Source organism: Falco naumanni, chromosome 3, assembly GCF_017639655.2.
Source record: "Falco naumanni isolate bFalNau1 chromosome 3, bFalNau1.pat, whole genome shotgun sequence".
Classification (NCBI taxonomy): Eukaryota; Metazoa; Chordata; class Aves; order Falconiformes; family Falconidae; genus Falco; species Falco naumanni.
The window spans coordinates 75,240,656-75,266,418 of NC_054056.1; the positions used below are offsets into that span (position 1 = coordinate 75,240,656).

Consider the following 25,763-nt stretch of genomic DNA (forward strand, 5'->3'; position numbering starts at 1 on the left):
GTGAGGAGAAGGCCAGGACCTACCTGCCCAGCACAGGTTGTGTCTTTTCACACATAGGTAGCACACGTTATGATTTGTTCTCTGAATTTTTACTGAACTGCTAATGACCAGCTTATGGAAAACCTGGGAACTAATAAGCCATCATGTATATTTGTAACAAGCCTCAGGGGTGCCCCTTTCGTTCATCTCTAAACACCAGTGAGGTGTTTCAGGAGCAATGTACGACTGGTGCTATATTAAAACAAATTTACCCTGCCTCAAACCACATTTAAGCAATAAACTGCAAAGTAGTCAGCTGTGATCTCAAAAATCTTTGTGGAAGGTTATTTATCTGAGAGGCCATTTCAGAGATGTTCAGGGCTCCTTGGAAGGTCACTGTTGAAAGGTGGATGCTTCACCTGTGGTTGTCTTACTTACAGCTCTGCTATGGAAGAGGGAGCAAGGGGGGCGCTTTGGGGCCCTGTTCTGGCCAACCCTCCACCACGGGCAGGACACTCCTGCGCTGCTGAGGCTCTGGGATGTGTGTGGTTTAATACCTAAAGACAGCTGTGGTGTGGAATTAGAGATTTTTCTAATGGACTCATTCCCATGCAAGTATCACACAGAGCTGATGCTCAGGGACACGCTGGGTTTTCAGGGGGCTGCTGAGTGAACAGATGTGTAATGCCATGAAATTGTGGAATGTGTTGAAAGCGTATGGAAAGGGGTTTCTTGGCCACGTGTTTTGCTGAATAAAAAATAGCGTTTCACATGGTTGAAATCATGGCAGAGCACTTGGATTCAGTAGATACTGGGCAGAAGTCAGCGGTCCATCTGGCTGGCTGAATGAAAGAGCCGGTGTGACTTCAGCAGCGATAAAGTCCTGCAGCTGTATCAGCTTCTTCTGGGATACAGCACAACATGCCAGGAGAGGGGAGGGCTGTGTGCACTGGAAGGAGGGATGAACTTTACCAAGCCAGGCTTAGGCAATTAATTATATTTTTAATTCAGCATTTTTACAAATCATTTATAGCTTCATATTAATATAGAGGAAATCTAATCCATTGGCTTAAAGTGTTGTGATGGGTGGTGGGTTTAGTTTTTTAATATTATTTTAAGTACGAGAAGCAGTTCAATATGAACACCTGGCAGCTATTGACACTCAACCCTTTTTTTCACTGTGCCAGATGATAGCAGGTCATGCAGATAATAGTATGGGGTTGTTAGCTGGGTTGTGAAGAAGATGAACCTCTTTGGAAAAAAACAACAAACTGAATAAACACAAAACATACAGAAGCTTTTCCTGACTGATGCTATTGCACATGTGTCTTTCCCAACGAGTAAGCTGTAGGCTCCAAAAATAAGTGATAGACTTGCTGTCTTTAAAACCATTGAACAAGGAAGCAGGAGAGAAAACATGAATTTTTAGAGCAACCTTGATGTTAGTGTATCCTGCTCCTGTCCTGTCTGGTGTGGGGGGACAGCGAGGGAAGAGACTGCTGCTTCAGCACATGGTCTGCAGGAGAACAGAAGGGGGAGCAGAAATATGGTCTGAAAATAACACTAGCTGTGACAGACCACGAGGTCTTCCTGAGGAGCAGTCTGCAGGAGCAGAGCTTATCACCGTGTTTAAATGAACAAGCTTTTCAGAGCAGGGATGTGGAACTGTTTCGCTGCTCAGTGGTCCCAAACGATCTGACTGGCCATGGCCCCCAGTGCTGGCTTTTTAGTTTTTATTGCTGCTCTCATAATGCATCCCCACAGACTCATTTGTAATGCTTCTCTCATTTCTATAAGTGGGGAATGCCAAGATAAGAATACTGGAGGTCTTTGTACTCTCAGCAGCAAAACACAGCAGAGATGGGAGCGATACGAAAGGTCCAGGAGTCCAGGAAATTATCCTCAGCCAGTTCCCTTCAGAAACCACCCCCTCTGGGGCAGGCACTGATGTGCGATAGCGGAGGCGGGAGCTGCATCCTTTAAACATTTTGGAAAGGAATTACTGGCCTCTTTGAACAAGATGCTAATCCCAGGCTGCCTCAGAGCTTCTGCTGAAAACAAATTGTCACTTTTCTCAGTCCTGCCCTGCATGCCACCTCAAACAGTTTTGCTGCTGCAAATAACCAGCATTTCTACAGTGATTTAGTAGGTGTGTTTGGGGCGTTGGGAAATGGCACGTTCAGGAGCTTGTTGGCTGAGCTGTGTCCTCACATGTCCCTTCCACCCTGTTGCAGGAAGGTACGCTTCTGCAGAGCAATGTTTCTTGCCTCTGTGTTTCCTCTGTGCTTCACCACTGCTATTTCTTCCCGAGACCCATGTTTTTACATCAGCTACTCAGAGGCCAAAGATCCTTTCTCCTGGACCTCATCATTCTGATGCTGACTGGTGAAACCAGAAATCTGAGCTGCAGCTCTTTGCCAGTTTGACTCATCCTTGAAATTTTTCTGACAACAACAACTTGGGTCTCTATTTATGAACAGCCATATGAAACTGTTTCATGAAGTATATCACTAAAACCTGAGTTTTCCTGTTCCTTTTTTTTACTGTAAGATGAGGCCATTTATCTTTCTCCCTTGATATTTTTAGTCTTTAGATTTTCTCAGGTTGAAACATTTATTCCTTTAGGCAATGGTTTCTATGTGCTTTGAAAGAAAGTCTATTATTTCTTAATACTATGGTAAATGTAACTCTACTAAACTATTGATATGCACGTAGTTAGTCCATCGGTTAAATATGCATTAGTGACCAGGATGAAGGAACAGTAAATGTATGGGAAATTTTAAAAATAAATTTATGAGAATCAGTTTGGAGCATTTCCAGTATATCTGAGCCCTGCAGATGTAACATGGGCTGCCTGCATTTGCAATGCACAGTAAAAATTATCAGAAGATTCTGATTAGTAAATGGAATGCATAATGTGTTCCCAACAGACCATTTTCCCATAAGAAATAACTCATGTTGAACCCTGTTTATTTTTCAGCTGAATTGATATTGAGGAAAATTATCTGTGGAATGGGGGAAATAAAGCAAGCCACCTTCAAGTTGCAGGAACCTCAAATCAAATAATCCAGTTGAAACACTTCTGTATTATTTCTCACCAAAAAAATCTGACGGACAAGTGAGTCATGACAGAGCAGTAAGTCTCTGCTTCCAGGGATTTGTGGTTTCGCAGGGTCCCACGGTAGATGGGCCCCGCCACCACCTGCAGCACACCCCACTGCTGTCCTGGCCCACCGCTCAGGGGCTGCTGCTCACAAGCAGAGTTAGCTCTGTCTTTAAAATAAGAAGGTGTTTTGTGCAAGTTGCTGCTTTAAGATAGCTGCTAAGTTCTCTTTGCCCTGCTTCCCGAAGACGAGTCTCCTTCGGACAGCGTGAGCAATCGTAGCCATTGCATGGTTATCTCTCCTGGTGCAGCAGTGTGTGGTTGTGTGCTGTTATCTTTAGGAATATGTGCTTCACTCCATCTCAGCAGCCCCTGCACCACCGTGAATTGCTTACATGGCCCGTAAGAGCGTACACATTGCACAATGTGGAAGTATTTTCACAGTATGGTATCACAGTTGGTGATGGACAGTGAAGCAGCTGATATCCTGATGTACCAGTTCGCATCTCACATGAAGGAAGTGACTTGTGTCTAAACTGGGTGGATCTTTGGAGCCTGGAGAATTCATGGTTGTCAAAGTCAACATGTCCATGGTGGGAAGCGCTGTGCTCTGAGACCCTGCTCTTCTGCACCACAAATGTTGGTGTTTTCTGCTCTGTGGGAATTTCAAAATTCTTTGGAAATAGGAACTTTGAGATCTCAATCCCTTCTGGAGAGGACTTTTTCCTAGGACAGCTTGTTGGCACAGCTGTGCCAGCTGTTGTTTCGGGTTAATCTGTAAACTCAAGCAGGCATTTACAGCAGTTACAACCCCTACTTTTTTCAGTTCTTTCCAAGAAATAGCTGAGAAACCTAGAGATGTATTCTCTGTGTTAAAACATACGAACAGAGAATCTGGGAAATTATTAGGAAAGGTAACTATTTCCTTTGGCTGTCCAAGAGCACTCACACTACAGAAAATGGGTCCATGCTCATACCAAATATCTTAAAATATGTACACTTGTTACATGTAGAGCACTGAAAACTAAATAAAGGGAGGCTACTGATTTCTCTTTTTACAGATTAGGTTTTAGATTGCAGAACAGCTGCATGTTGGAAATTGCTGAGGGTGAGATTGGATTGACTGTGCCCTCAAATGAAGTATCACCTCGAAACATGAATGTGAGCTTCAAAATGCTGCATTTCAGCTTGGCAGTCAGGCCTGGTCAGGATTTGAACAGGAGGTTTCTTTGGGATCTTTGGATACCGAGTGAAACGTCTCTGACCATTCAGTATCTGCACTGAGATAACTTATCAGTGTATCAAAATGCAGCAGGCTTTGTGTTTTTGAGGACCCAATATCTTTCTGATCACTTCTGCGCAGTAAGTGTGCTGTAACCTTGCTATAAAAAAGATTGTCTTCTGTTTTCTTTTATCATATTAAAAACTCACCATAGTCTTTTTCATCCGTAGTTAAATTTCTGGGCTGGTAGCAGTGATTACTTGCATGTACTCTGCATTCACACTCTGATTTTGAGTCCTTCTCAGTGATAAGCTGTGGAAAACACCAAATAATTATTGCTGAGGATGCCACAATGATGTAACTGCAACCCTCTGTAGCTGAAAAATATCAGTGACATTTCTCTGTTCATCTAATCCCTGATTTTGAGATATCATCAGATCAAAGCCAACCACTCAGCCAGTGTATGCTGGGTTTTCTTCATTTCCAAAAGAAATACCACAACTTGCAGAGCAGAAAATCCCCTATATCCTTCTGTAAAATCCTGCAGAGACACACTTATGACTGTGAAAGGAGGGAAAAGCAAATAAAGTTCTGACCCCCTGTGGAAGTAAACTCCTATCATTTCTGTCACCAAAGCTCTGATTTCATCCAGGAATTACAATTGCTTTTCCTTTAAAAAGTAGTTTGTCTCCTTGAACAGCATTTTTTAAAAAATGCAGCGCTATCACTACAGGTATGCGTTAGTGGGAAGTGATGTGCCATTGTGAAACACAATCTCCAGAAATTTAATTCCTCCTAAGTGAGTTCTGTTATGTTGGCGTTTGGGGTTTTTTTTCCCCCCTTTTAAATATACTCATTAATTTTTAGGCCAGATGAGATCACTGTAATTGTTTTTCTGACTTTCTCTAAACACCAATTATAACCAGGCATAAATTAATTCCCCTTCGAATTACAGGCTGTATTTCAGTTGAGAAATCCTATTTTGATTTGAACAAAGGCAGTGATGGAGAACCCACAACAGCATTTCCTAAACCATTTCAGTGGTTAATAACCCCCTGCTTAGATAAATTGGAATCTCCTCTGCAGTCTGAATTTGTCCAGCTTCAAACAGCAGCCCCACGGTGCTGCTGTGCATTTGTTTGCTAGGCTGAGGAGCCCACCACCACGGTTTTGCTCACCGTGTAGGTGCAGAGACCACGATTGGGTCTGCCCTTAACATTTTCTTGGGCAAACGAAACAGCTCTCAGATGAACTGTTTTCCATCCTACCTGCTCCAAGGTGTCCAATCAGAACTGACTGGCACAGTCAAGATGAAAAGGTCTGCTATCCATGCACACACGGTTGGGGTAGTGCTAATGATACTTTCTTGTCTTTGTGCAGTCTTTTCACATGCTGGAGCAATGGCTGAGCTTTACAGGCTGTGTCTGAAGCAAGTCACCCCTGGAAGGGTGACCAGAGCTTCTTGCCCCTTCCTGCCATTCACGAGGCAGCATGGTCACCTCTGCCAGCACACCGCCGATCTGTCAGCACATCACCACACGCCATCTCTCCCTAACCCGCTTGAGTCACAATGATCCATGGTAAAGAAACAACCCACAAAACAACAGAAAAACAGCAACACATTGTTCAGAGTGTTAAGACTAACCTAGATCACAGTGACAGAACAGGGCTGGAGAGCGGTGGGGTGAGCAGCAACATTGAGCCACCTGCAGTCAGGACATAGCACTCAAGCTCAGCCAAAACTTTGCTTTGTCCAAGGCACATTTCCATTGAACAGTCCTTATTAGGAACTCCTTTTTCCTGAATATTTACGCCTCACTTGGTACCAAATTGCATGTTGCTCAAGGTCTCCCTCAAATACACACAGCCTTGGATTAGTTGACAGTTAATCCCACTAGACATCATTATACACACACACCTCCTGTGTTAGAGCCTACAGCATTCAACAGTCTCCTTGCTTGCTCTGGAGGAACCAAAATAATTTTGCTCCATCTCCAAATTTTGTTAATTCTTTTATCTGTTAAAAAAGCCAAACGGTTCTCCAAAGTTCTTAAGCAATTACCATTCTTAAGATTGATAATCTATTACTAATAATGATTTAAAAGTTTCTCTTTCGATGGGTTATTTTATAAGTCTGTGTCAATTTTTTTGTGAGGGACCCTAGTGGTACGTTTGTTGGGAAGTCACATCTGTAGTCCTCAGTGTTGTCTTCAGAGATCACTTAAAGACAGCTGGGGTGTTCATCAGTATCCATTCACCAAGTGAACAGCTACTTTCTCTTCATACCTACCTTTTCTCTACAGCTCCCTCAGAAATGGAGCCCTAATGTCATGGTGCCCAGAGCACAAGCTTTCAGAAGAGGTTAGGTCCTCTCTAATAACAGCCTCATATAGAGCATCACAAAGTGCCACCACAGTGGAAATATTAGCACAGTTGTGTCTTCACTGTCGTTTTGCCATCACATTTTAAACATCCTCTGAAGTTCCTTATGAACATGTTGATTCAAAAAAAAAAAAAGAAGTTATTTTCAGCATAAGGGAGACAACAACTAATGCTACATGTGTACAAGTGTCCAGTTGCTGTGGGTGGAGCTCCCATCACTTCTTGGACAGCCTGACCTCTGCCCATCAGCTTTTTCCTGCTGAACTTTGTTTGACTTGAAAGAGTGAAATTAATTTATTTTTTTTTCTCCTCCTGTGTAGCTCATGTATCAGTCAACAACTGTCAGCTTTGCCAAGAGCAACTCTTGCTCTGTTAACCCACAAACTTGCTCGTGACAGTTCCACATGGACTTACCACAACCTACTGACTTCTGGGTCTGCTCAGGATTTCTCACACACACAGAGCACAGAAATAATATTAACATCTTCCACTTAAATCAACAAGACAGTTTTGGGACCCTGATTACCACCGTTAAGCCAAACCATAAATGTTTCTGTAAACCTCAAGAATGTGAGTTTAGAGTGTGAAAAGATGTGAAAATTCACCTGTCACAGGTGCTACTGCAGTTTCAGTTTTGTATAAACATAGATTAACCTTTTTTTTTTTACTTAGTGGGCCTCCTAATGAAATTTCTTGTAACTGCTTTTGTTTTTAACTTTACTATGCTTTAATTCAGTAATTGGTTTATGACTGTAATTACTAGTCTTTCAGGCAAAGCTTATTAAAAACAAATTAGGTTGTTCCAAACTGGTGATTTTATGATCATATAGATCAATATAAATCACAGTTAATTAAGCTCCTTATCACTTCGGTTTTCCATATGCAATTTATTACAGCATTGCAATAACTGGCAATATTCCTACCTTTCCATACCAATTTAGTTATATTGAAACAGAATTTGGTTTACAGTAACAGAGGCTGAAAACCAGACTTTTAAGTTGCCTGCTGCAGAGTAACAATGAAATGATAGTATAAATTCATAGTGTGTATCTACATAGGAAAAAACCCATAAATGTGAGCAGAATCTGAAAAATGGTTTTTAAAAAAATAAGAAAAAAAAAAAAAAAAAAAAAAAGGCAAGCCAAGTGAAAACTGTATTTGAATCTTTGTTTCCTTTCCAAAGCTTATCAGAGCTGTTACAGAATATAATCCTGGCTGCACTATAATGAACAAAAAAACCCCAACCCTTAGCTAGTTAAGATTGGTAGTATTCCTTAAGATGTCCAAGCCAAAATGTGCAAAAAAATATATTCTGGACTTGTTTTCTTTCTTACAAGAACCGTTCTGTAATAAATTTCTCTTTAATGGCCAGTAACATTAATCTAATTAAAGTTTTTGGTGTTAAAACAAGGTAGAATTTACCAGCATGCAATGCCTTGAAATTTACCTCCCTGACCCTGTAAATCACGCTGTGTTGCACTTGCTATAGGGAGCTTGCACTACAGAGCGGTATGGTGCCTGTTTCTATGTGGCAGTAAATATAATGTAACGCAGGGTCTTTCAAACACGGTTTGAGCAGCCTGAGTTCAGCAGGGTGCCTTCTACTTGTCCCAGGGAACACATTGGTTCTTCTGATGTCAGTGAAGTCATGCTACTGATGTCAGTGGAGCTTGGGTTTCTTTGTCAGTTTTCAGTGATCTGACAGCCAGTGTGTTGCTTTTTGTTGCTAATCTTGTTGATTTTTATACCAGGCCGGGTAACTTGTGTCCCTGCCCTAGGTTCTGCCTCTCAAATGTCCTTAGACTTTGCCTTTTGTGAACCACACTCACATCTTCATGCATGTCTAGAAAATGTCTGTTGGGAGTAATTCAGTTAAGAGAGGTGCAGGGAAAACTCTTCTTACGTTATTTTATAATGTTATAACACTTATTACATTATTTTTACATCATTTACCTTTTCCTTACCATGCAGGTGCTAGACCAGGTGGCACAATTGGAGAAAAGAAAACTTTAAGACACACTATTCCCTCACAATGTCTGACAAGACACTAAAATGTTGATGTGGATCTAAGAAAAGTTATTACCAATCTCTCAAACCTGGTGTCTCCTATATGCCCAGATGAACATGGCTGTAGCAAGACTGATCACTATGCATGCAATCCCAGGCGCTATGCATGAAAAGGATGACCCATAAGCACCTTATCCTCTGCTAATTTTTATCAGCTTCCAGATGCTTTGTTTTCACAGCTACAGACTTTTGCAGGAGTGTCTATGTGTTAATGTTTTTAAAAAATGCTGTTCTCTTCAGGAGTTTTGCCTTGAATCAGGATCCCCCAGGAATATCCCCACCAAAACCTCCAAGACAAGGTTCAACAATCTTGCAAATATTTGATCTTCAAAGAGGTGTAATTTAAAATGCAGGTGTTTTTTAATGCTTATAGAAAAAGATCATGATCCAGAAATTCCTGCCACCTACGGTTATTTCCTGCACTGACCTTCTCCATCTTTGCTTTCATATTTATTACGGCTGGAGAAGTGCACTAGCTTAACATGATCAACACAAATTTAATGGATTTCAAAGGTGTTTGGAATAGTTTTCAATCCCAAGCATAATCCTGCTTTCTTGGAAAAGAGGCATTTGTGAGTGTGGGAGGATTTAGTGAATCTTACTCCCTTGGGGAATCTTTGCTTGGTTTTTTTTTCTCCCCCCCCCCCCCCGCCCCAGTTGTCGTAAGATGTGTTTTGAATGTTGCCTTTTTACTGCCTGATAACAAAGAGCATCACTTGATTGCAGGGATCATTGATAGTTTTAAAATACTTAATTTCAGAGATATCAACATGTTTCTTTACAGTCCTCTTGGGCTGAGGTGCTCTGGTTAAGTATAATTGCAGCACTACACACACACACACACTTAAACATATATCCATACCTTTTAAAAGATCACAGGGTCATGTCTATCCAGGGATGCTAGGAAGCAGTAGGAGCTGCTCCCACCTCTCCATGGACACACGAAGGCCATGCTGAATGTGAGGTAGGAAGCTAGTTGTGCTTTGGGGGCTCACCACGAAGGGGCTGGCAGGTGGGATGCTGGGCTGTAGCCAGGCTCTGCCCAGCATGGCTGCCCAGCCTCTCCGGGGCCCCAAATAAAAGCTCACCTCAGGCCAAACTGACTAGCTCCATTAATCATTTATTAAACTGGGCTGCTGTGGGACAAATGTTTCCAGGCTGCTGGGTTTAAGTCCAATGCACCGGTGTTACCCAATATAATCACTGCACGGTTCCTACAGTCAGTGCTTTATGTAATATATCTTTGGAAACCTCAGTCCTGTAAGTTTAATTGACTTACTGGAGAAGAAACAGACAAACATGAGCTGATAACATGTACTACATCTCACACTGGAGGTGTTCTGTGCAGGTCAGGATTCAATCATCTCACAAAAGCAATACTCTTTCTTTTATTTCAAATGGAAGAAGAATAAACCTAAGATTTGGGGGGTTTCCCCCTTACCTTCCATCTCTTGAACGAAGACAACCGATGTTCGTACGCATGCCTTGTTCTGTGCTTCAGGTGGGATTTGGGTTTGTAGAGGGTTTGAAACACTCAGTGAATTATACTGACACGAGGGAAGCAGACTAGTGACGACTGCTTTGAAACACTTCCATTTCTGCTCTGGCCAGTTCTGAAATGAAATCTCACTAAAGCACCCTGGTACTTAAATTAGTGAAAACTGCCTTCTGCTGTCTCCTGAAACATCTCAGCTGAACTGCATTGCCCTGGTGGGCTTGAAAAAACGAGAAAAATCCTGCCATTGAGAATGGTTGCTGGGGATCATAGCTTTGATAAAATATGCTTGATGTTCAGATTGGAAGCTGTTATTCTCTCACATTATATTTTGTTGTGTATTGATAGCTACATTATTAATATATGGCATACAGCGTGCAATTCACCTCTAGAGGAACTTTAAAAAACAGTGACTTCTGATGCAATCTGGGACTGAGTTCAAAAACAAAGCCCAAGAAATTGTACTGATTGAGGGTCACCAGCTGTTTGTGTCCTTGGACAAGATGAGTTATTTTATGGACTGTCATTTTTGTAGTTGTAATGGATTCACAGGGGCAAGTTTAAGATACACAATTTTATTGTTCAAAGGACTAACTATTTTATTGGATTTTCTTGTTTTTCTCAAGTGGATCCCCTGTTCCCATACACTCCAGCAACCCAACTTTTGCTGTGGTATGTTGGTAATTTGAGAATATTTATAAACAGATCAGGAGCCATGCTTTCTTAATATTCATGAACTCAACCCCTTTTTTTCTTGCCTTGAGAAACAGATTAAATAAAATAACAAGGTGGATGTTGGACCCAGTTTGAAAAAGAAAAAAGTTTTGTGAAATCCTTTATTTAAAATGTTATTTTAGCAGGTAGGAGCAGCATAATTATGCTGGCCAAAAAAGCTGAGAAAGATCATTAAAGAGAAAAAAAAAGTCATCCCTCAAATGTTACCAAAATGTCATATTACATGGAAACACTTTCAGAGAGGAAGATATGTTCTGTCCTGATGCACCAGTTTCACAATACTGTGACATTTACATTCTAATGATAACTAAACTTTGATCTTTGGGAAATTATAGAGCAAGGAGCCTGATTTGCTGTCATTTTGCCACCTTCCCAAGGGAACTAGATGCTGCCTGCAAACCTCACAGGGGTTATGCAAACAGAAAAGAAGACACTAAAATATTGGGAAAGTTGGCTGTTTGTATTATGTGTGCACAGAGAAGTGGTGAGGATTAACCAGTTAGAGCACTGGGCTTTGGTTAAGGACAGCTACAAAAAACCCATGCAAACACTCTCCTCCGCTTAAGAGGAGAGGGAGCTGAAGACATAAACCTGAACCTATCTATTTGTTACTGACAGTGGGTCTTGGGAAGTTGGAAGGCAATGGGCTAAAGAGATTGCTGAGCTTCAGCTTTATTCCTGATCCATGTTACAGAATTACCACTAACATAAAGAGGAAAGCTTGTAAAAACCCTCCTTAGGAGGGAGTAAATGACATAATTCTGCATACAGCTTAGTAGACTACTGCTGATGCTGCTCCCTGAGCAAGGTGGAGGCTACTGTGTCTACGTACTTTTGCAGGGTATGCTCTCCTGTGTCCTAATACAGAGATCTACTTTAACAATTAATCTCTGGCTAGACACGAGGTGCAGAAAATATTTGCATTGCTGACGAAATACTGGCATTTGGATGCTGCTGCGAGGCAAATCATCGTTGTGCAGCAAAGCCATTGTTCGTTCTCCCTCCCCTCAGAGCCTAGAAGAAAACACTTTTCCTTCACAAATTCTTCCTTTCTAAAGCCCAGCAGTTACTGAGTTTTAAGGGATTATTGCATTTGCTTTGGAGCACTGGGAAACTAGCTGCCTTTGTATGAGTGCAAGAGGAAAAAGCAATTGTACCTGGGTTTGTACCCTTGGGCGCTGGATCCTGGCAGGCACATTCTGTAGCTCAGTGACAGGTTATAACGAGCAGATTCTATGCAATGAGGGGATTGTAAAGAAGGGAATAGGCAGTGCACAATAGCGTGCAAGCAAAAAACCATTGTTTTGCCTTGGTGTAATCATCTGTTACCATAACTATCTTGGGCAATGTCGTGCTTCTCCAAACTGAAGAAGCCTTCAGGTTTGTTAAGGTCTCCCAGAGGCAAGTACCTTCTGCCCCAAAGTAATTTTCACCAGCTGCCCTTCAAAGTGCCATGTGGGAAAGAATCAATTGACTCCTAAGAATTAAAATCTGAGCAACATTTAATAAATTCAACTACTCCCTCCTGGGTGGAAATTTCACTGTAAGAAAGAATCTTCTTAATGCCAGAGTGCTCGAGATGGTAATCTCTGGTGTAGTTTGTCAGACCAAGATTATCAAGTGATGTATACTCTATGCATTCCAGTAATTCAGTGATACTGCTCATGTGCATATTTGTGCTGGAACTGAAGTGTAGAAAAATATCTGCAGTGAGAGAAATATGGGTTTTACTAGTAGAATTCTTGCATAAAATTTTCATACAATAATTCTAAACTTCAAATAATATAATATTACATTGCATAAATGAATGTGATTCTCACATCTGAAACTCAAAAATGCCTTTCATGATTGGCAGTCTTTAAGGGCTAGAAGACAGTTTCCTCATTGCAGGGAAATTTCTGTAAAAGGAAATATAAAATTTACAAACCGTTCTTGGTTTGCTTTGTTAATAATACTTCATTAATTAATGATTTATATTTAACTACAATAGATTGCAATTCATCATTTCAAACAGGTTTAAACCTAACAGGCATCAGACTCCAGAGCAAAGACCCTTCCTTTGTGCCCAAACCCACTTGCAGCTTCTCAACCTTTTGTAATGTAAGCACAGGAAAAAGAATTAAAAATATGTACATAAAGGGGGATGCACTGGAACATTTTGTCTATTCATTGGAGCTGGATAGTCAACATGACAAGAAAAATTAAACTGGGATTTAGAGACACTTTTTTAACCTTGTAGAATGAAGAGCTTTCAGGATTTTACTTTAATTACCTTCTTGTTCAGTTTTTCCTTTGTTGTCTGAAATCATCAATGAAACTTTTGTCTTCTATTTTCTATTGCCATAAATCCCTTGAGCAAAATTTCTGCCTTCAAGTAGGAGCAGAATAGAACTGAAGACAAAAGCACAGCAATGTTTAGGCAACAGATTCCTTTAAGAAAAGAGGGAGAGAAAGAGAAAGCAGCTACATCTAACCGAAGCAAAATTTCTGAATATTTTAATTTCTTTCTCCTATAGAAACCTTCTGACCTTCTCCAGGAAGCTTCCCAAATCTGCTGTAAAGGCAGCAGGGCAGAAGATGGACTGAGAGACCGCAGTGGTCTGCCTTGCTCCCCCTGCCAAGCCCTGCCACGAGGCAATGCCAGTGCAGCTCTGTCCTCTTCCAATTCCCTCACCCAGTTCTTGTTCATAACCTGTCTCTGTCTAAACTTCTAAGGTGTCTTGGGAAGGAAAAGAGCTAGAGGAAGCACACAGAGAAAACCTGCTGGCTGAGCCCAGGAATTAGGTACGTCCAGGTCACCGCAGCTCGCACAATGCGGCAGCTCAAACGCAGCAGCAGTAGCTCAGGGCAGATGAGCCTGTCTTTCTCAAAAGGCTATTTGAGAGAGGCAGACACAGAAGATAGTGTCTTATTCCCGGAAAAGCAATATTCAAGTGGCTATGGACACACACACACACATACACCCCATCAACACCAGCTGAAACCAGCATGGGTTCCAGCTTAAACCCAGAGAGGTCAGCCTTGAGCACGGGTACCAAGCCTACGGGGTTGCTGTAAAACGAGGCCAGGCTATCGAGCAGAAACCCCTCAAAAGCAGAAGTGCCATGGCAGAGCTGTGGACCTGCTTGAATGACTTTGCACAAACCCCAGCACCCTGCTGTGAAAAGTTTCAGTCCTTAAGAAATAGCATTACTCTGCCAGTCAGATGTGGGCACAGAAAGCCTCTGATCAGCTGGAGGAAACAGGATCTTTGTTAAGAGAAAGCTTAACTTAGTTGGCACCTGACACAGATATACAAAAAATGCAAGGTGATGTCTTTTTAATCTCTCAATTATATTTTTAAATTGTGCTTCCACTAAGGGGCAGGGGGGAGCAAGATCTGCAAAGTTTCTTCATCATGTATAAACCCTAAGAATTTAAGACTACTTGATGATATGTAGTATGAATGCAAATGGTGCTTCCCTGGTCCTGTACTTTTCCCGTGTTTTTAATGGGTTTAACCTCAGAGTCCTTTACTCTTGAACAACTCTAGTGTAGCAAATAATAGGTATTACTCCAGCCCCAGAAGAGGACAATTTTCACTTGCAGCAATCCGTGCCATCCCTGTGAGCAGCCCTGGCTGATGTACCATACTTAACGCAAGGCACCCAGCAGCAGGAGCAGGATGCAGATCCTGGGTGCTCTGTCGCTCAGCCAGTCTGTTGGCCTGGGGAGACACTTTCACCTGGGACACCATCCGTTTGAGTTCAAAGTCTAGGTGTGTGGCAGACATTATTTTATGCCTGTAAAGCCATTTATTGTTGCTGTGCTTTACATCTGAAATGGGGAGAATCACGTTTCACTATAAGAGGCTAGGGTAGTATTTATTTGCTGAAGTGTTCAGAGGATGGCAGAACTGCATCAGTGCTTAGAAGATTTAGCAGAGCCCCATCCCTATCTGTATAATGCCTATGAGATTTTCATTGGGTAGACATTGTGTTGGGGTTTTAAACAGAGGTGAACCATGGTGTGCCTCTGCAAGCTCAGAAGAAGAGGTCTTACACTGCAAGGTTTAAGTAGAACTCAGGAGGAAAGCCTTCCCCTTGCCTTCTTGTTGTCTGCCTCTGGCTGGCTTAAAGACATTATGGAATCTTTTCCTCAGAAAAAGATGCCTTTGCAGGAGACAAGATTTTAAAAGATCAATTCTTATCATAGGGCTACAATTGAATTTTATGTGGAAATTTATTAGCAGCTGCCTTAACCCAGTATATGGCTTGTAAAGTGAAAGCCTGCCAGAAAAAAAGAAATACCTGTTTCTTTATCTGTCTATGTTGTATTTATTCTATTTTATGGTCCAATCAAGAGAGGAAACAATAAATGCACAAGTGTCTGTGAACTACTTTCCCAGGGAAAGTCAGTGGAAGCCAAGAGTTCTGTTCCTCTCGTTAAGGCTAGCAATCTTTACAATTGACAGTCTTCTCTCTTTTTATAGATGGCCTCAAGACCCAGTGCCCGCAGCTCTCTGCTCTGCTGACAGCCTCAGGAATCAGTGTGCCCAGATGAGCAGGGATGTCTCTCCCAAGCTGTGCTGCCTCTGCCCACATCCTTGCATGGCACGGACTGCTATGGCTCTCTCCCACACCACATGGGAGGAGGGACAGCATTTTAGGAAAGAAAAGGAAATACCAGATACAAAAGATGGAGAATGGCTAAAGCCAGTTCTGCCTCAAACGCCTGCATTTCTGGTCAGCAGTTGGGTTGCTTGGGAAGATGCAGATTGCCAGGCTGCTCTCTGCAAACCATCTTTGTGATGAATTTTGACCTTCGGTGCTCATTGCCTGCCAGAAACTCTTTTGAGAGGATGCCAGACATGAAGAAAGAATGAGGAACAGACATGACTGGACCCCGGCCAGCTCAGCTGGTGTGGTGGTGTGTGTGATGACCCAGGAGCCTGTCCAGGGACAGACCAGTGGAGGAAGCTGCTGGCACCAGAACCTGCTTTCCTTCTCCCATGCATGGCAATAGCTGGGGCACAGTAAAAGGGAGAGCCAGAACCTGAACAAAAACAGTGGTCTACACTCAGAGGAACTACTGCACCGCTAAACGGCTGGAGATGGATGTTTAGCTGTATGGGAAATATGGCTGTCTTCATTCTGACTTCATGTGTTATGCCACCTGCAAGGAAGAGCAACCTCTTCTGAAGCAAAACCAGCAAGTAAAGTGAGCCAGAAGAGCCATACAATAATTGGAAAGGCTTTGACTTGTGTATTATACCACATATTCCCTGTAAATAAGTGTTGTTGTAATGGTAGCTCTGGTACCTCTTTCATGTCAATAATCTACCGATAAGTCCCTCAGTGTGATGTGTGCACAGGTAGCTTGTACTGATTAGCCCTTCAAGAGGGGCTAATGAAAATCACATTAACACTGTGTAACAAAAAGGTAAGTAAAAAAATCTTTTGGAAGTGGGCAAATATTTGGCATCAGGCATGTGTTTCTGTGAACAAACCTTCTTAGAGTGGCTGCTGCTGTCACTGCCTGTAAAGAGATGGGCATGCAGCTGACCAGTGAAAACTGATAAAAGGGATAATGTCAATGTTTTGTTTTACAACTGATGAACTTGCTCATATGACACAGTGCAGTAATTATACCGCCAGGATTATCTAAAAGGAATTAAGTAGTTTTCAGGGCAATGAATACACAGACCAAGCAACTTGGCAAAGCCACCTAATTTCTAACCTAAAGGCTTCATCAGGTGTTTCTATCACGAACATTGTAACTGTAATGCTTGACTAAAAAGAAAAGTGGTGGGGTTAAGGGATTGAATGAATGCGGTTATCTAAAATACATTTATATGGCCATTCACCATAACAGCCTGTACAAGATTAAGTGGGGGTTTGTAATCTGCTTGCTTTCATGAATATTGTGGTATGAGCAAGATACATGATCGCTCCTTTGAAAACATGACCAGCTCTATCTCTTTCTGGGTAACTGAAGGCTAATCCTGCAAGGACTTTTAGAGTTACTCCCGGGTGGAAGTTACTAGGGAAAGGACTCATTGTACCCAGAGATGGCTCTCGTTATGCTCTCAATGGTACACCCCACAGGCAGCTTTCCAGCAAGAAGGAATAATTCTAGTCAGAAATGTGTGGAGGCATTGGGCTAGAATAAAAAGTTAATTGAAAGAGATCTGCATTTTATAACACAAGCTTCTACAAGATGTAAATGTCCAGACATTTAATTAAATAAAATCTGGTTAATTATCTATAATAGCACTGCCTGATGTTTCTTGACAGTACTACAGCCTTCAACTGCCGTATTAGCTTCTTTTTTCCATAAGAAGGGATGCATTTTTAAAATTGACTACAGCGCCTGTTGGTCTGCGTAACAGCAACTTCAATGCTTAAGCTGTTCTTTTCCAAGGTCAGAAGGAAATTGCCTTCTCTCCACCTACAGTATTGCACTGCTGGCATGGAACATCAGTTACAGATACGTTTTGTCATTTCCCTCAGACACATGAACCACAGTCATTACCAAATGCAGCAGTCCTGATTGGAGAGGGCAGAGGGGTGGGATAGGAAACCTGTTTGATCCAGCATAGCAAATCTTCTGTTTAAGTTGGGAATTCTCCAAATTCCCATCATCTGTGTCTCAATACCACTCCTGCGCATTCTCAGATGAAGGAATACTGCATCTTTACACGTGTGGCTAAGAAGAATTGGTTTCAATTACCAGAAAGCTAAAATTGCCAATGTAGATACTAACTTTAATTGCAATTTGAGTACTGGACCCAGAAAAGAGGATTCAAAACAAGAGCTTTTTATCTACTATCTTGGGATGCTGTAGGAGGGCAGCAGAAACCAAACAGCTGGAGTATGTGGTTTTTCTCTGCACTTGAAAATCCTCTTATTGAAGAGGGAGGAAAAAAGTGGAATTTCAAAATCTGTGTATCTGATGAGAGAAAGTGTATTTATGCCTAAACTTGAAATAAATGAAAAACAACCCATTTCTATGATAAAAGGTTTCTTCTGTACCTTTGCCAAGGTCATTGTATGCAGGGAGAGCACAAACCTTGAAAGAGAGCAGCTCTGCTGTTTCCCCACAGCAACTCTCTTAGGATTCAGAGGGGTGAGAATGTTTTCTTGCCATTACAAAACTGTTAAATACACATTGAAAATGTTTTTCATACATTGGCAGTTTGAGGTCTCACCAACATATAATGGACCTAGCGATACTTGAGCGATTCCTGCGGACAACGAGTCAGTATGTCCATGCTTCTTTCCAAAATCCTAGGTCTCCTTGCTTCAGAGATCCTGCTGTGAGCTTTCTGTGTTGCAGTCTTTCAACAACTGAGCTTGTTGTCAGGCTTTTTGAATTCAGGTCAGTCTGTTCTCTGTTTTTTTCCATTTCTGCTGTGCAAGGCAGTGCTATTGAGCAATTCAGAGTGCATACATGGGTTAAGCGCTTCAAAAGTAGTGCTTTCACCAGCCAGCACCCTTGCCCTGAAGTAACCCATATGATCTCAGAAGTTTTACTGGGACAGAAGAAGATCAAGGTGCCAAAATGTAAAAGCTTGGTGAAAAAAACAGTTTCGTTTCAATGCACCCAGGTTGTTTCCTATGTGCAACATAGACCTAAGTGCCTGTTGGTACATCTGGCTACCTGCTACAGACCCCTGAATCCCAGATAAGCGTTTGGAGATAAGAGTTGTGGTCTCACGGTGCAGTCTCCTAGTGTTGTGGTGGGGAGCCTGCATACCCCGAGTGCTTCAGCTCCATATCCAGAGACACTCAGAAGTCCTGATCTTGCTCCACTGGTGGGACTCTCAGGCTTTCCAAGTCGTTTGTTCATTGAGAAACTGGAGGCAATCCAATGGAAGGTTATCAGGAGAGTCAGAGGCCTGGAAGATGTTTAGGAGGTGTCTTGTAAGGAAAGGTTGGACTTGTTTAGTCTGAGGAGGAGGAGGCCGGGGGGATCTAACAGCAGCCTACAACTACTCAGAAGACAGTTGCAAAGATAATAGACTCAAATTCTTGGCAGTGGCAGACCATATGACAAGGGGAAATGTCCACAAATTCTGGCTTGAGAGGTTTGGGATGGACATTAGAAAAGACATCTTTACTGAGGTGATAGTGCAGCACCAAAATACGTTGCCCAGTGAGGTTGTAGAATCTCCATCCCTTGGGGGGGAGGTTTGATATTTAAAAATATTGGACAAAGCCATGAGTAACTTCATGAAGTGTTGATGATAAGCATGCTTTTAGCAGGAGGTTGAAATAGAGACCTTCAAATGGTGCCTTATGACCTACACTTTGATGAATCTGTGGTGATCTGAAAGCTTCTATGAGTCTTGCTCTACAGATAAGCAGGATCACAGGCAGGAACAGCTTATTTATCTTTCATAAAATTATAAACAATCCCCACCTCTCCTGCCAGGACAGCCATATTTTTTTTTCCTTCCCCTTGCTCAGATTGCACACTTACCGAATTTCCTCTCCGACAACTTCAGAGAGGTCTGAGCTTTGTTCTGGCTTGTGATGGCAAGCATTTCACATCTGCAGGTTTCCTGCGGGACAGCGTTAAGAACAGTGGTCAGGCTCAGTGAATCACTGCCACCAGCAGGCAGGCAGCAAAGAGTTGCAGGTAGGGAGCTGTGATCACCAGCACAATTCTGCCCTGCTAGTCACTACACTCCTTCAGCCAGCATCCCCAGGCATCCCCTCTTCCAAACGCCCCAGCTTGTGGGGTAGGATTGCTCTTACCTTCAGTGCTCCATGTTCTGACCAAGAAGGAAGCTGAAGCCCTGCTCTCTGTCTCCCCTTTAAGGGTTATCCCCCAGAATCTGGCCTGCCATTAAGAGTATTTGCAATAATCTCTGCAAAATTGCCAGAAAACCTTGCTGCTGCCCGCACGTTATTTCGAACAAATTGAAAGGCTTGCCTTTCGGGATTTTTTTAACCACTCAGCAGCAACAGCAGCACAGTCTGAGCATGTAAAACAGCTCCATCGAGCACACCAGCTGAGTCATTGCTTTTTGCCACAAACCCCGCACAGCAGAAGCTGGAGAAATCAATAACACTGTGCAGCTTAGTAAAAGTGCTGGAGATGGTCAAGGGTCTTATATAGAAACGCACCGAGTGTTCATAGCTGGAAAAGCAGCTCACCTCATTAACGCCTGAAAAAAGCCTTTAAGTTTAGTTTGCCAGACACACCAAGGTGCAACCTCCGTGATGAGGGAGAGTGACGGGTGAAGAAATACAGGAAGGAAGTGGAATCGGTGATACCACCAGAGGGGGAAAAGATTGGCCTTCAGCATTATCACTGAGCCTTGAAAAGCTGTTCATTGCACTCTGTATTGCACCTCGACTCTGAGCACACAGCCTGCATAAACACACAGGTCCTGAACAAAGGTAAAAGAGTTTTTCTTAAGCTGTAATGCTTAGCCGTCCAAGGGCAGGAGTACCACAGGGTAGCTGGATGTCCTCTCCCCTTGTAAGTCACCCTGTAAAGCCTGCTATTTCTGGGAGATTGTGCTTCTATTGTCCTTTGTGGAGGGGATAACAAGGTACCAAATCCCATGTGAGTAGGGGAGACCGTGATACTCTCACTATCTATGCTGAGACAGCTCACTCCTAAGACACTTGCCTGTAAATATCAGCTAGGCTTGCTGCTCCTCGTTTGACAACCCTGCAAAACTCTTAGCATATCACAGTAATTTATTCTCTTACCAGCTTGAACATTTGGAAGACCCACTGAACTTTTCACCAGGGTAAATATATTAAGACATAACACTAGCCATCCGCTACACATTTCTTCCTTCCAGGGACAAATTTATGTGAAAACAGCCAAGTGTCTCTATACACAGTTCCTCTCTTTTCCATCTTGCATCAGAGCACCCGCTCATCTCACTTTTTCCCTCTTTTCTTTTATAACTTTAATCTGTGAACAGTCAGAGGCTCCATCCAGGAGTATAAGACTTTCCATGGCCAGTAAGCAGGTGTTCTTTGACATCACATCCCAACACACTCTCATCTCTTTACCTGCTAGCATCTTGTGATTTTAATCACAAGATTATTCTAATTATTACATTATCTTCTTTATTCAGTTATGCACCTGGTCCACGGAAATTTGATTGCATTCCACAGGGCATTCGAGCTCTCTGACATTTTAAAATCTATGATTGCTGCAGCAATCCACCTTGATAACTTTTAGTGTTGAAGGAAGAAATTGCACCTGTGCAGAAAACCTAGGTATACTCAGTCTGAAGAAGTGTAACCAGTTATAGCTGTCCCCCGGATAGGCTGCACCATTACATCTCCTTCTAAGAGGTCACTGAAACAGTATCATGGCACCCCAGGGGCCCCTTCTCTGTCTTTCTTCACTTTTCACTTCTCGGTTTCACTGCTAAGATCTGAGGAATATACGTGGTCCATCCTATATGCATATGCAGACCACAATATTGATTTTGCTGGGGCTGATCTGACCTTTTGCATTTGACATTTTTGGTTTGAAAGAAAACGTGGTATTTGCCTTATATGATATGTAGACACCCTAAAACCATTCAGCTTCCCCACTGTCCAGTGATATTGAACCTGTGGTCTGCAAAATACACTTCTCAGCAGTTGAGAATGAAGCTGTCGATGGTAAAGAATAACCTGATGAAATAATAAGGCGTAAAGCAGAAACGTTCCCAGACCTCCTCAGGTATCTGGATCTGAATGACTTTCCTTACTACCAATCACTGATAACTTTATATCCACTCTGATGATTGCATTACAAGGAGAAGTCCAAGAGCTGGGGTAAGACCAAGATGTCTGCAGCAAGCCAGGAAGACTGCAGGCACCCCACCTTGTAAATCTTCCCTTAAGGAAAAGGTTTATTTTCGCATCTTTGTTTGGTGCAGCTGAGATAGCAAACAGATGAAACCAAAACACACCTGCAATTACTCATCACATTCTCCTCTGTTTACATCCGTTCTCTACAAAGAAATACAAAGTAAACAAACCCTCCTCATGCAGGAAACTCAGGTGCACCCAAGAAGACCTCCTGCCTCTCCCCTCCGGTATGTACCCTCCCAGCCTGAGGGGATCACCAAGCACGTCTCCTCCAGCTTTGAGCCCCGAGACCCAACATTCTTTCCTCAGCAGGAAACCTTTTTAAAGATTTTAGCCTTGCTTCCCACAACCGAGGGAACTGCCTCCTGGCACAAGGTGGGGAGATTTCACTGCTCCTGCTGCCGGGCTCGTTGCTGCAGGGGTGGTGGCTCACCTTCAGCAGCACCATCAGGGTGGGCACAGCTCGCTGTGAGGCCCGGCTAAGAAACTCCTATGAGGTTAACACACTTGCCATTGGATGACAGCCCATCCTAGGATGCAACTTCATCCAGTTCCTTTATGTTGAACTACTTTTCACATTTCCAAGCTAGACTGGACAGAGCTTTAGAGCCCACGCCAGTAGAACCCAGCCTGGCGAGGCTCGCAGGCAGGCAGACCACCCTTCTGAGCCCTTCCCCTACAGGGAACCGTGGAGAAAACCGCCTAGCATAAGGTGAACAAAGCAGTGAACGTATGGCTCAAGACACCACTTTAGTGCCCTCTTCCTGGGCCAGAAGAGGATGCCTGGGGTGTGATATTAAGCCAGTGATTTATCCTGCTTGGGGATAAAAAGACAGAAGGGTGAGCTTCCTCCATCATTATATTTGTTAAATAAGAAATTGTAATGGCTGATGTTGTCCGAGCATTAGCATGACGTAGCGAGTCCTTAGCAATGCACTTTGTAAAATCAGCTGTTCTGGGGTAATCATCCTTCACTGTGTATTTCCTCCTTACACTTCTATCCTGCAGAGGGAAGAGGGCAGCTCTTATGCTTCTCTGCAGCTTTCCTCACTATTTCTTCTTTTTTGCTTTAAAAGCACTCAGCTGCTTCTTTCCCTGCCCCTTACATACTCTCAGTCTCCTTTACAGACCAAAAAAGCAAACTTCCAGTACAAAGGAGGTTTGCTGTTTTGTTGGTTTGTTTTTTTTTTAATTGCAAACCTTTCAATGTATAGCCAAGGCATCTGATGGTCCTGTATCCTTTCAAAGCTACTCACAGGTAGCCAGTACTGTAAGTTTTTGCCAATCCACATTTGTGCTGATTGACTGAACAGTTTTTTCCCTATTATTGTGCATTTGCCTTTGGAGAACCACGTCCAAGGTGGGTTCTGCACTCTCCCTTTGAACCTTTATACTATACACCTCCAAATGCATAGTGTATGGCTCTTAGCATCTCAATGCCATTTGTTACTACTACAGCAGCACCACAGGGCTGCAGTGAGGCTCTAGACCCACGCTGGCAGTCGCTCTGTTCATACAGTATCAAAATTGGCTGCAGACTTAAGCAATACAACGAGTGGGTAAAACACAGCACACAGCACAGGGTAACTGTGAAATGACCATGATTATTTTGCAGGTCTGTCCTCATCAGCATTCCTGCATGCGGGAGCAAGGGACTCATCCCTACATCCATACTGCCAGCATCACGTAGGTGTCCACAAAATCGCATACACATAAGCACACAGGCTTGCAGAACATAGGCTTTGGGGTGATGGTTTTCACTAGTTTTCCTAGCAAAGACCAGACTACAATCATTTGCACTGTAGCGAATGTCTAAGGTTTAAAAGCTTCTGACTGAGAAGTGGAGATTTCCCTGAAGAGAGGAATTGCCAGTCTCACAGCACTGGTTGTGGACAAAAGCAGAGTAAGTATATTATTTGGGCATTTGTCCTTGCTAGTCCTTTTTTCAAATGAGATTTTTTAGCTGTCAACCCACACAATTTTTAATGTGCTTATAGAATATTATCTACTGAATTTTTTTCTACAGTGAATTTCTTTTGGTGGAATCGTTGTCTGTCTGTTGTGCCCCTCCTCCCAAGTCAAGGTGAGTCCTGGTGGAAAGCTGGAGATCCTACCTGTGGAAGAGGAGATGGCTCCATCCATACAGTCAGTCCAAGACTCCTCTGCTGAACCAGCCCAAAATGTGAAACCTCCACATCTATGCACGTGTGTCCTCCACTGCCAGACCAAACCGTTGGCCACAGATTGAGTAATACTTCTCACAAAACAGTGATCTCAGCTGGTATCAAATTAATTTGATACAGAAACTTGGTAGGAAATTTTGCAGTGCAGTTACCAGACTCTAAATTGTTCTGTACTCTAATCAGCAGGATCATCACTGAGGTGTCTTGGTATTTGTATTTTGTTTGGTATTTTGTTTATGTCTATGCCAAATACATGAAAACGTACTGTGTACATTAGGGTCCCTGAATTGCGTCTATAATATTGGTGTGAAAATGTGACCACTGTGCCCTTCACAAGTTTTCTTTAACAATACTGGAGTATCACTTATAAGTAAAACTGTAAAGGATTGATTTACCAGTACAGAACTGAACTGAGCTTGGGGTGGGAAAAATCAATTTAAATAAAACCAAAATGAGCTCTTTATTCCTCAGTGAAATAAATTTTCATTTCAGATCCAATGAAATACTCTATTAAAATAAAAACATCTAATTGTGGAGGGACAATTTAAACTGTTTTTTTAGTGAATAAAATATTCAGCAAACCAAACATTATTTTCCAATAATCATTTAAAAACAGAGTATACAGAAATGCTGATAGGAACACCTAAATGTGCTTGTGACTGTAGCATTTTTACAGGTCAGTATCTCACTAGGGAAGAAAACAACTAAACTGTTGAGGAATAGAGATTTTCAGTTTCACCATCATTTACTTTCCCACAAAATTGCTTTAAAAACAGAAAAGTTCTGAAAACTGGAAGTGTATTCATTATGAAATGATTTTACATTAACTCAATAAACAATAAAATAATGGTATGAAGATTTTTCTGCCCTTTGAGGGATGCACTCCTTATTGAGTTTAAAATGATAATAAACCACTGAGAGCCTACTGAGCTAGGTAATGAATGTAACACAGCAATTTAAGAGTTCATTTCTGAGGCTCTATAGTAGTTTCCAGAGTTTTTTTATCTTAGTGGGGTTTTTATGGTTGTGCAATTGTAGTAATTGAAAGTAGATTATAAAAATGATTCTCCTCCAGACCTTTCTGGGGGAAAAAAAAAGAAAAGGAATCTGAATGATGTTTCATCTGGGGAAATATGGAAATATAATTTTGATATAACATAATGGTTAGTATGCCTGTACCTGCAATCTCATTATTATAGGGAATATGCACAGAATTTAAATTAAATCGGACATGCTCTCCTGGTTCTTTCCCCATTCCCACTGGCACAGGCAGTGCAGAAAAAGGTGTATCTGGCACTCATGTGAGCAGAGAGATGGATCTTTACTACCACAGGTTCACCAGCAGAAGGAAGTATTAACGACCCCTTGAACCGCATCTGCCCCACTCCACATGGCAGGAGAAGCTGTACTGGTGGCAAGACCTGTCCCAAGCTACAGCCAGATCAATCCCAGTGTTTGCAATGGGATATACAACAGGAATATACAGGGCTAGGTGTTCGTGTACTAAATGGCGAAGAAAGTGCAGAAGATTTTCTCTTCATGCTGAAGACAGAAGGAGAGGAAAGAGTTATAATGCAAGGGGCTAAAGAGTGTGAATAACAATTTTTTCAAGATGAGAATATGATACCAGAAGCCTAGAAGAGAGCCAGGTAGCTCTGGGAAGCTCATGTGCAGCAAAGGTATTTTTCTGGGTGCTACCATTGATTGGAGAAAGGAGGCAACACCAGAGGCAGAAGGTGCATCTCTCTTGTTTCCAGCTCTGACTGGAGCCACTGGACTTCGA

The 25,763-nt window shown here is 42.3% G+C and overlaps 1 long non-coding RNA gene across 2 annotated transcripts; it reads right to left on the reverse strand.

The window, feature by feature from the left end:
- Window positions 1-961: 961 nt before the first annotated feature.
- LOC121084357 lies at window positions 962-9,819 on the reverse strand. Of its 2 annotated transcripts, none has more exons than XR_005826698.1 (3): window positions 9,616-9,819; window positions 4,514-4,616; window positions 962-3,864 (listed from the first exon to the last, which is right to left on the reverse strand). It is a non-coding gene; the product is annotated as an uncharacterized LOC121084357 (long non-coding RNA). The 2 variants fall into 2 exon arrangements; XR_005826699.1 differs by having other exon boundaries at window positions 962-3,857; window positions 9,616-9,818.
- Window positions 9,820-25,763: the final 15,944 nt, after the last annotated feature.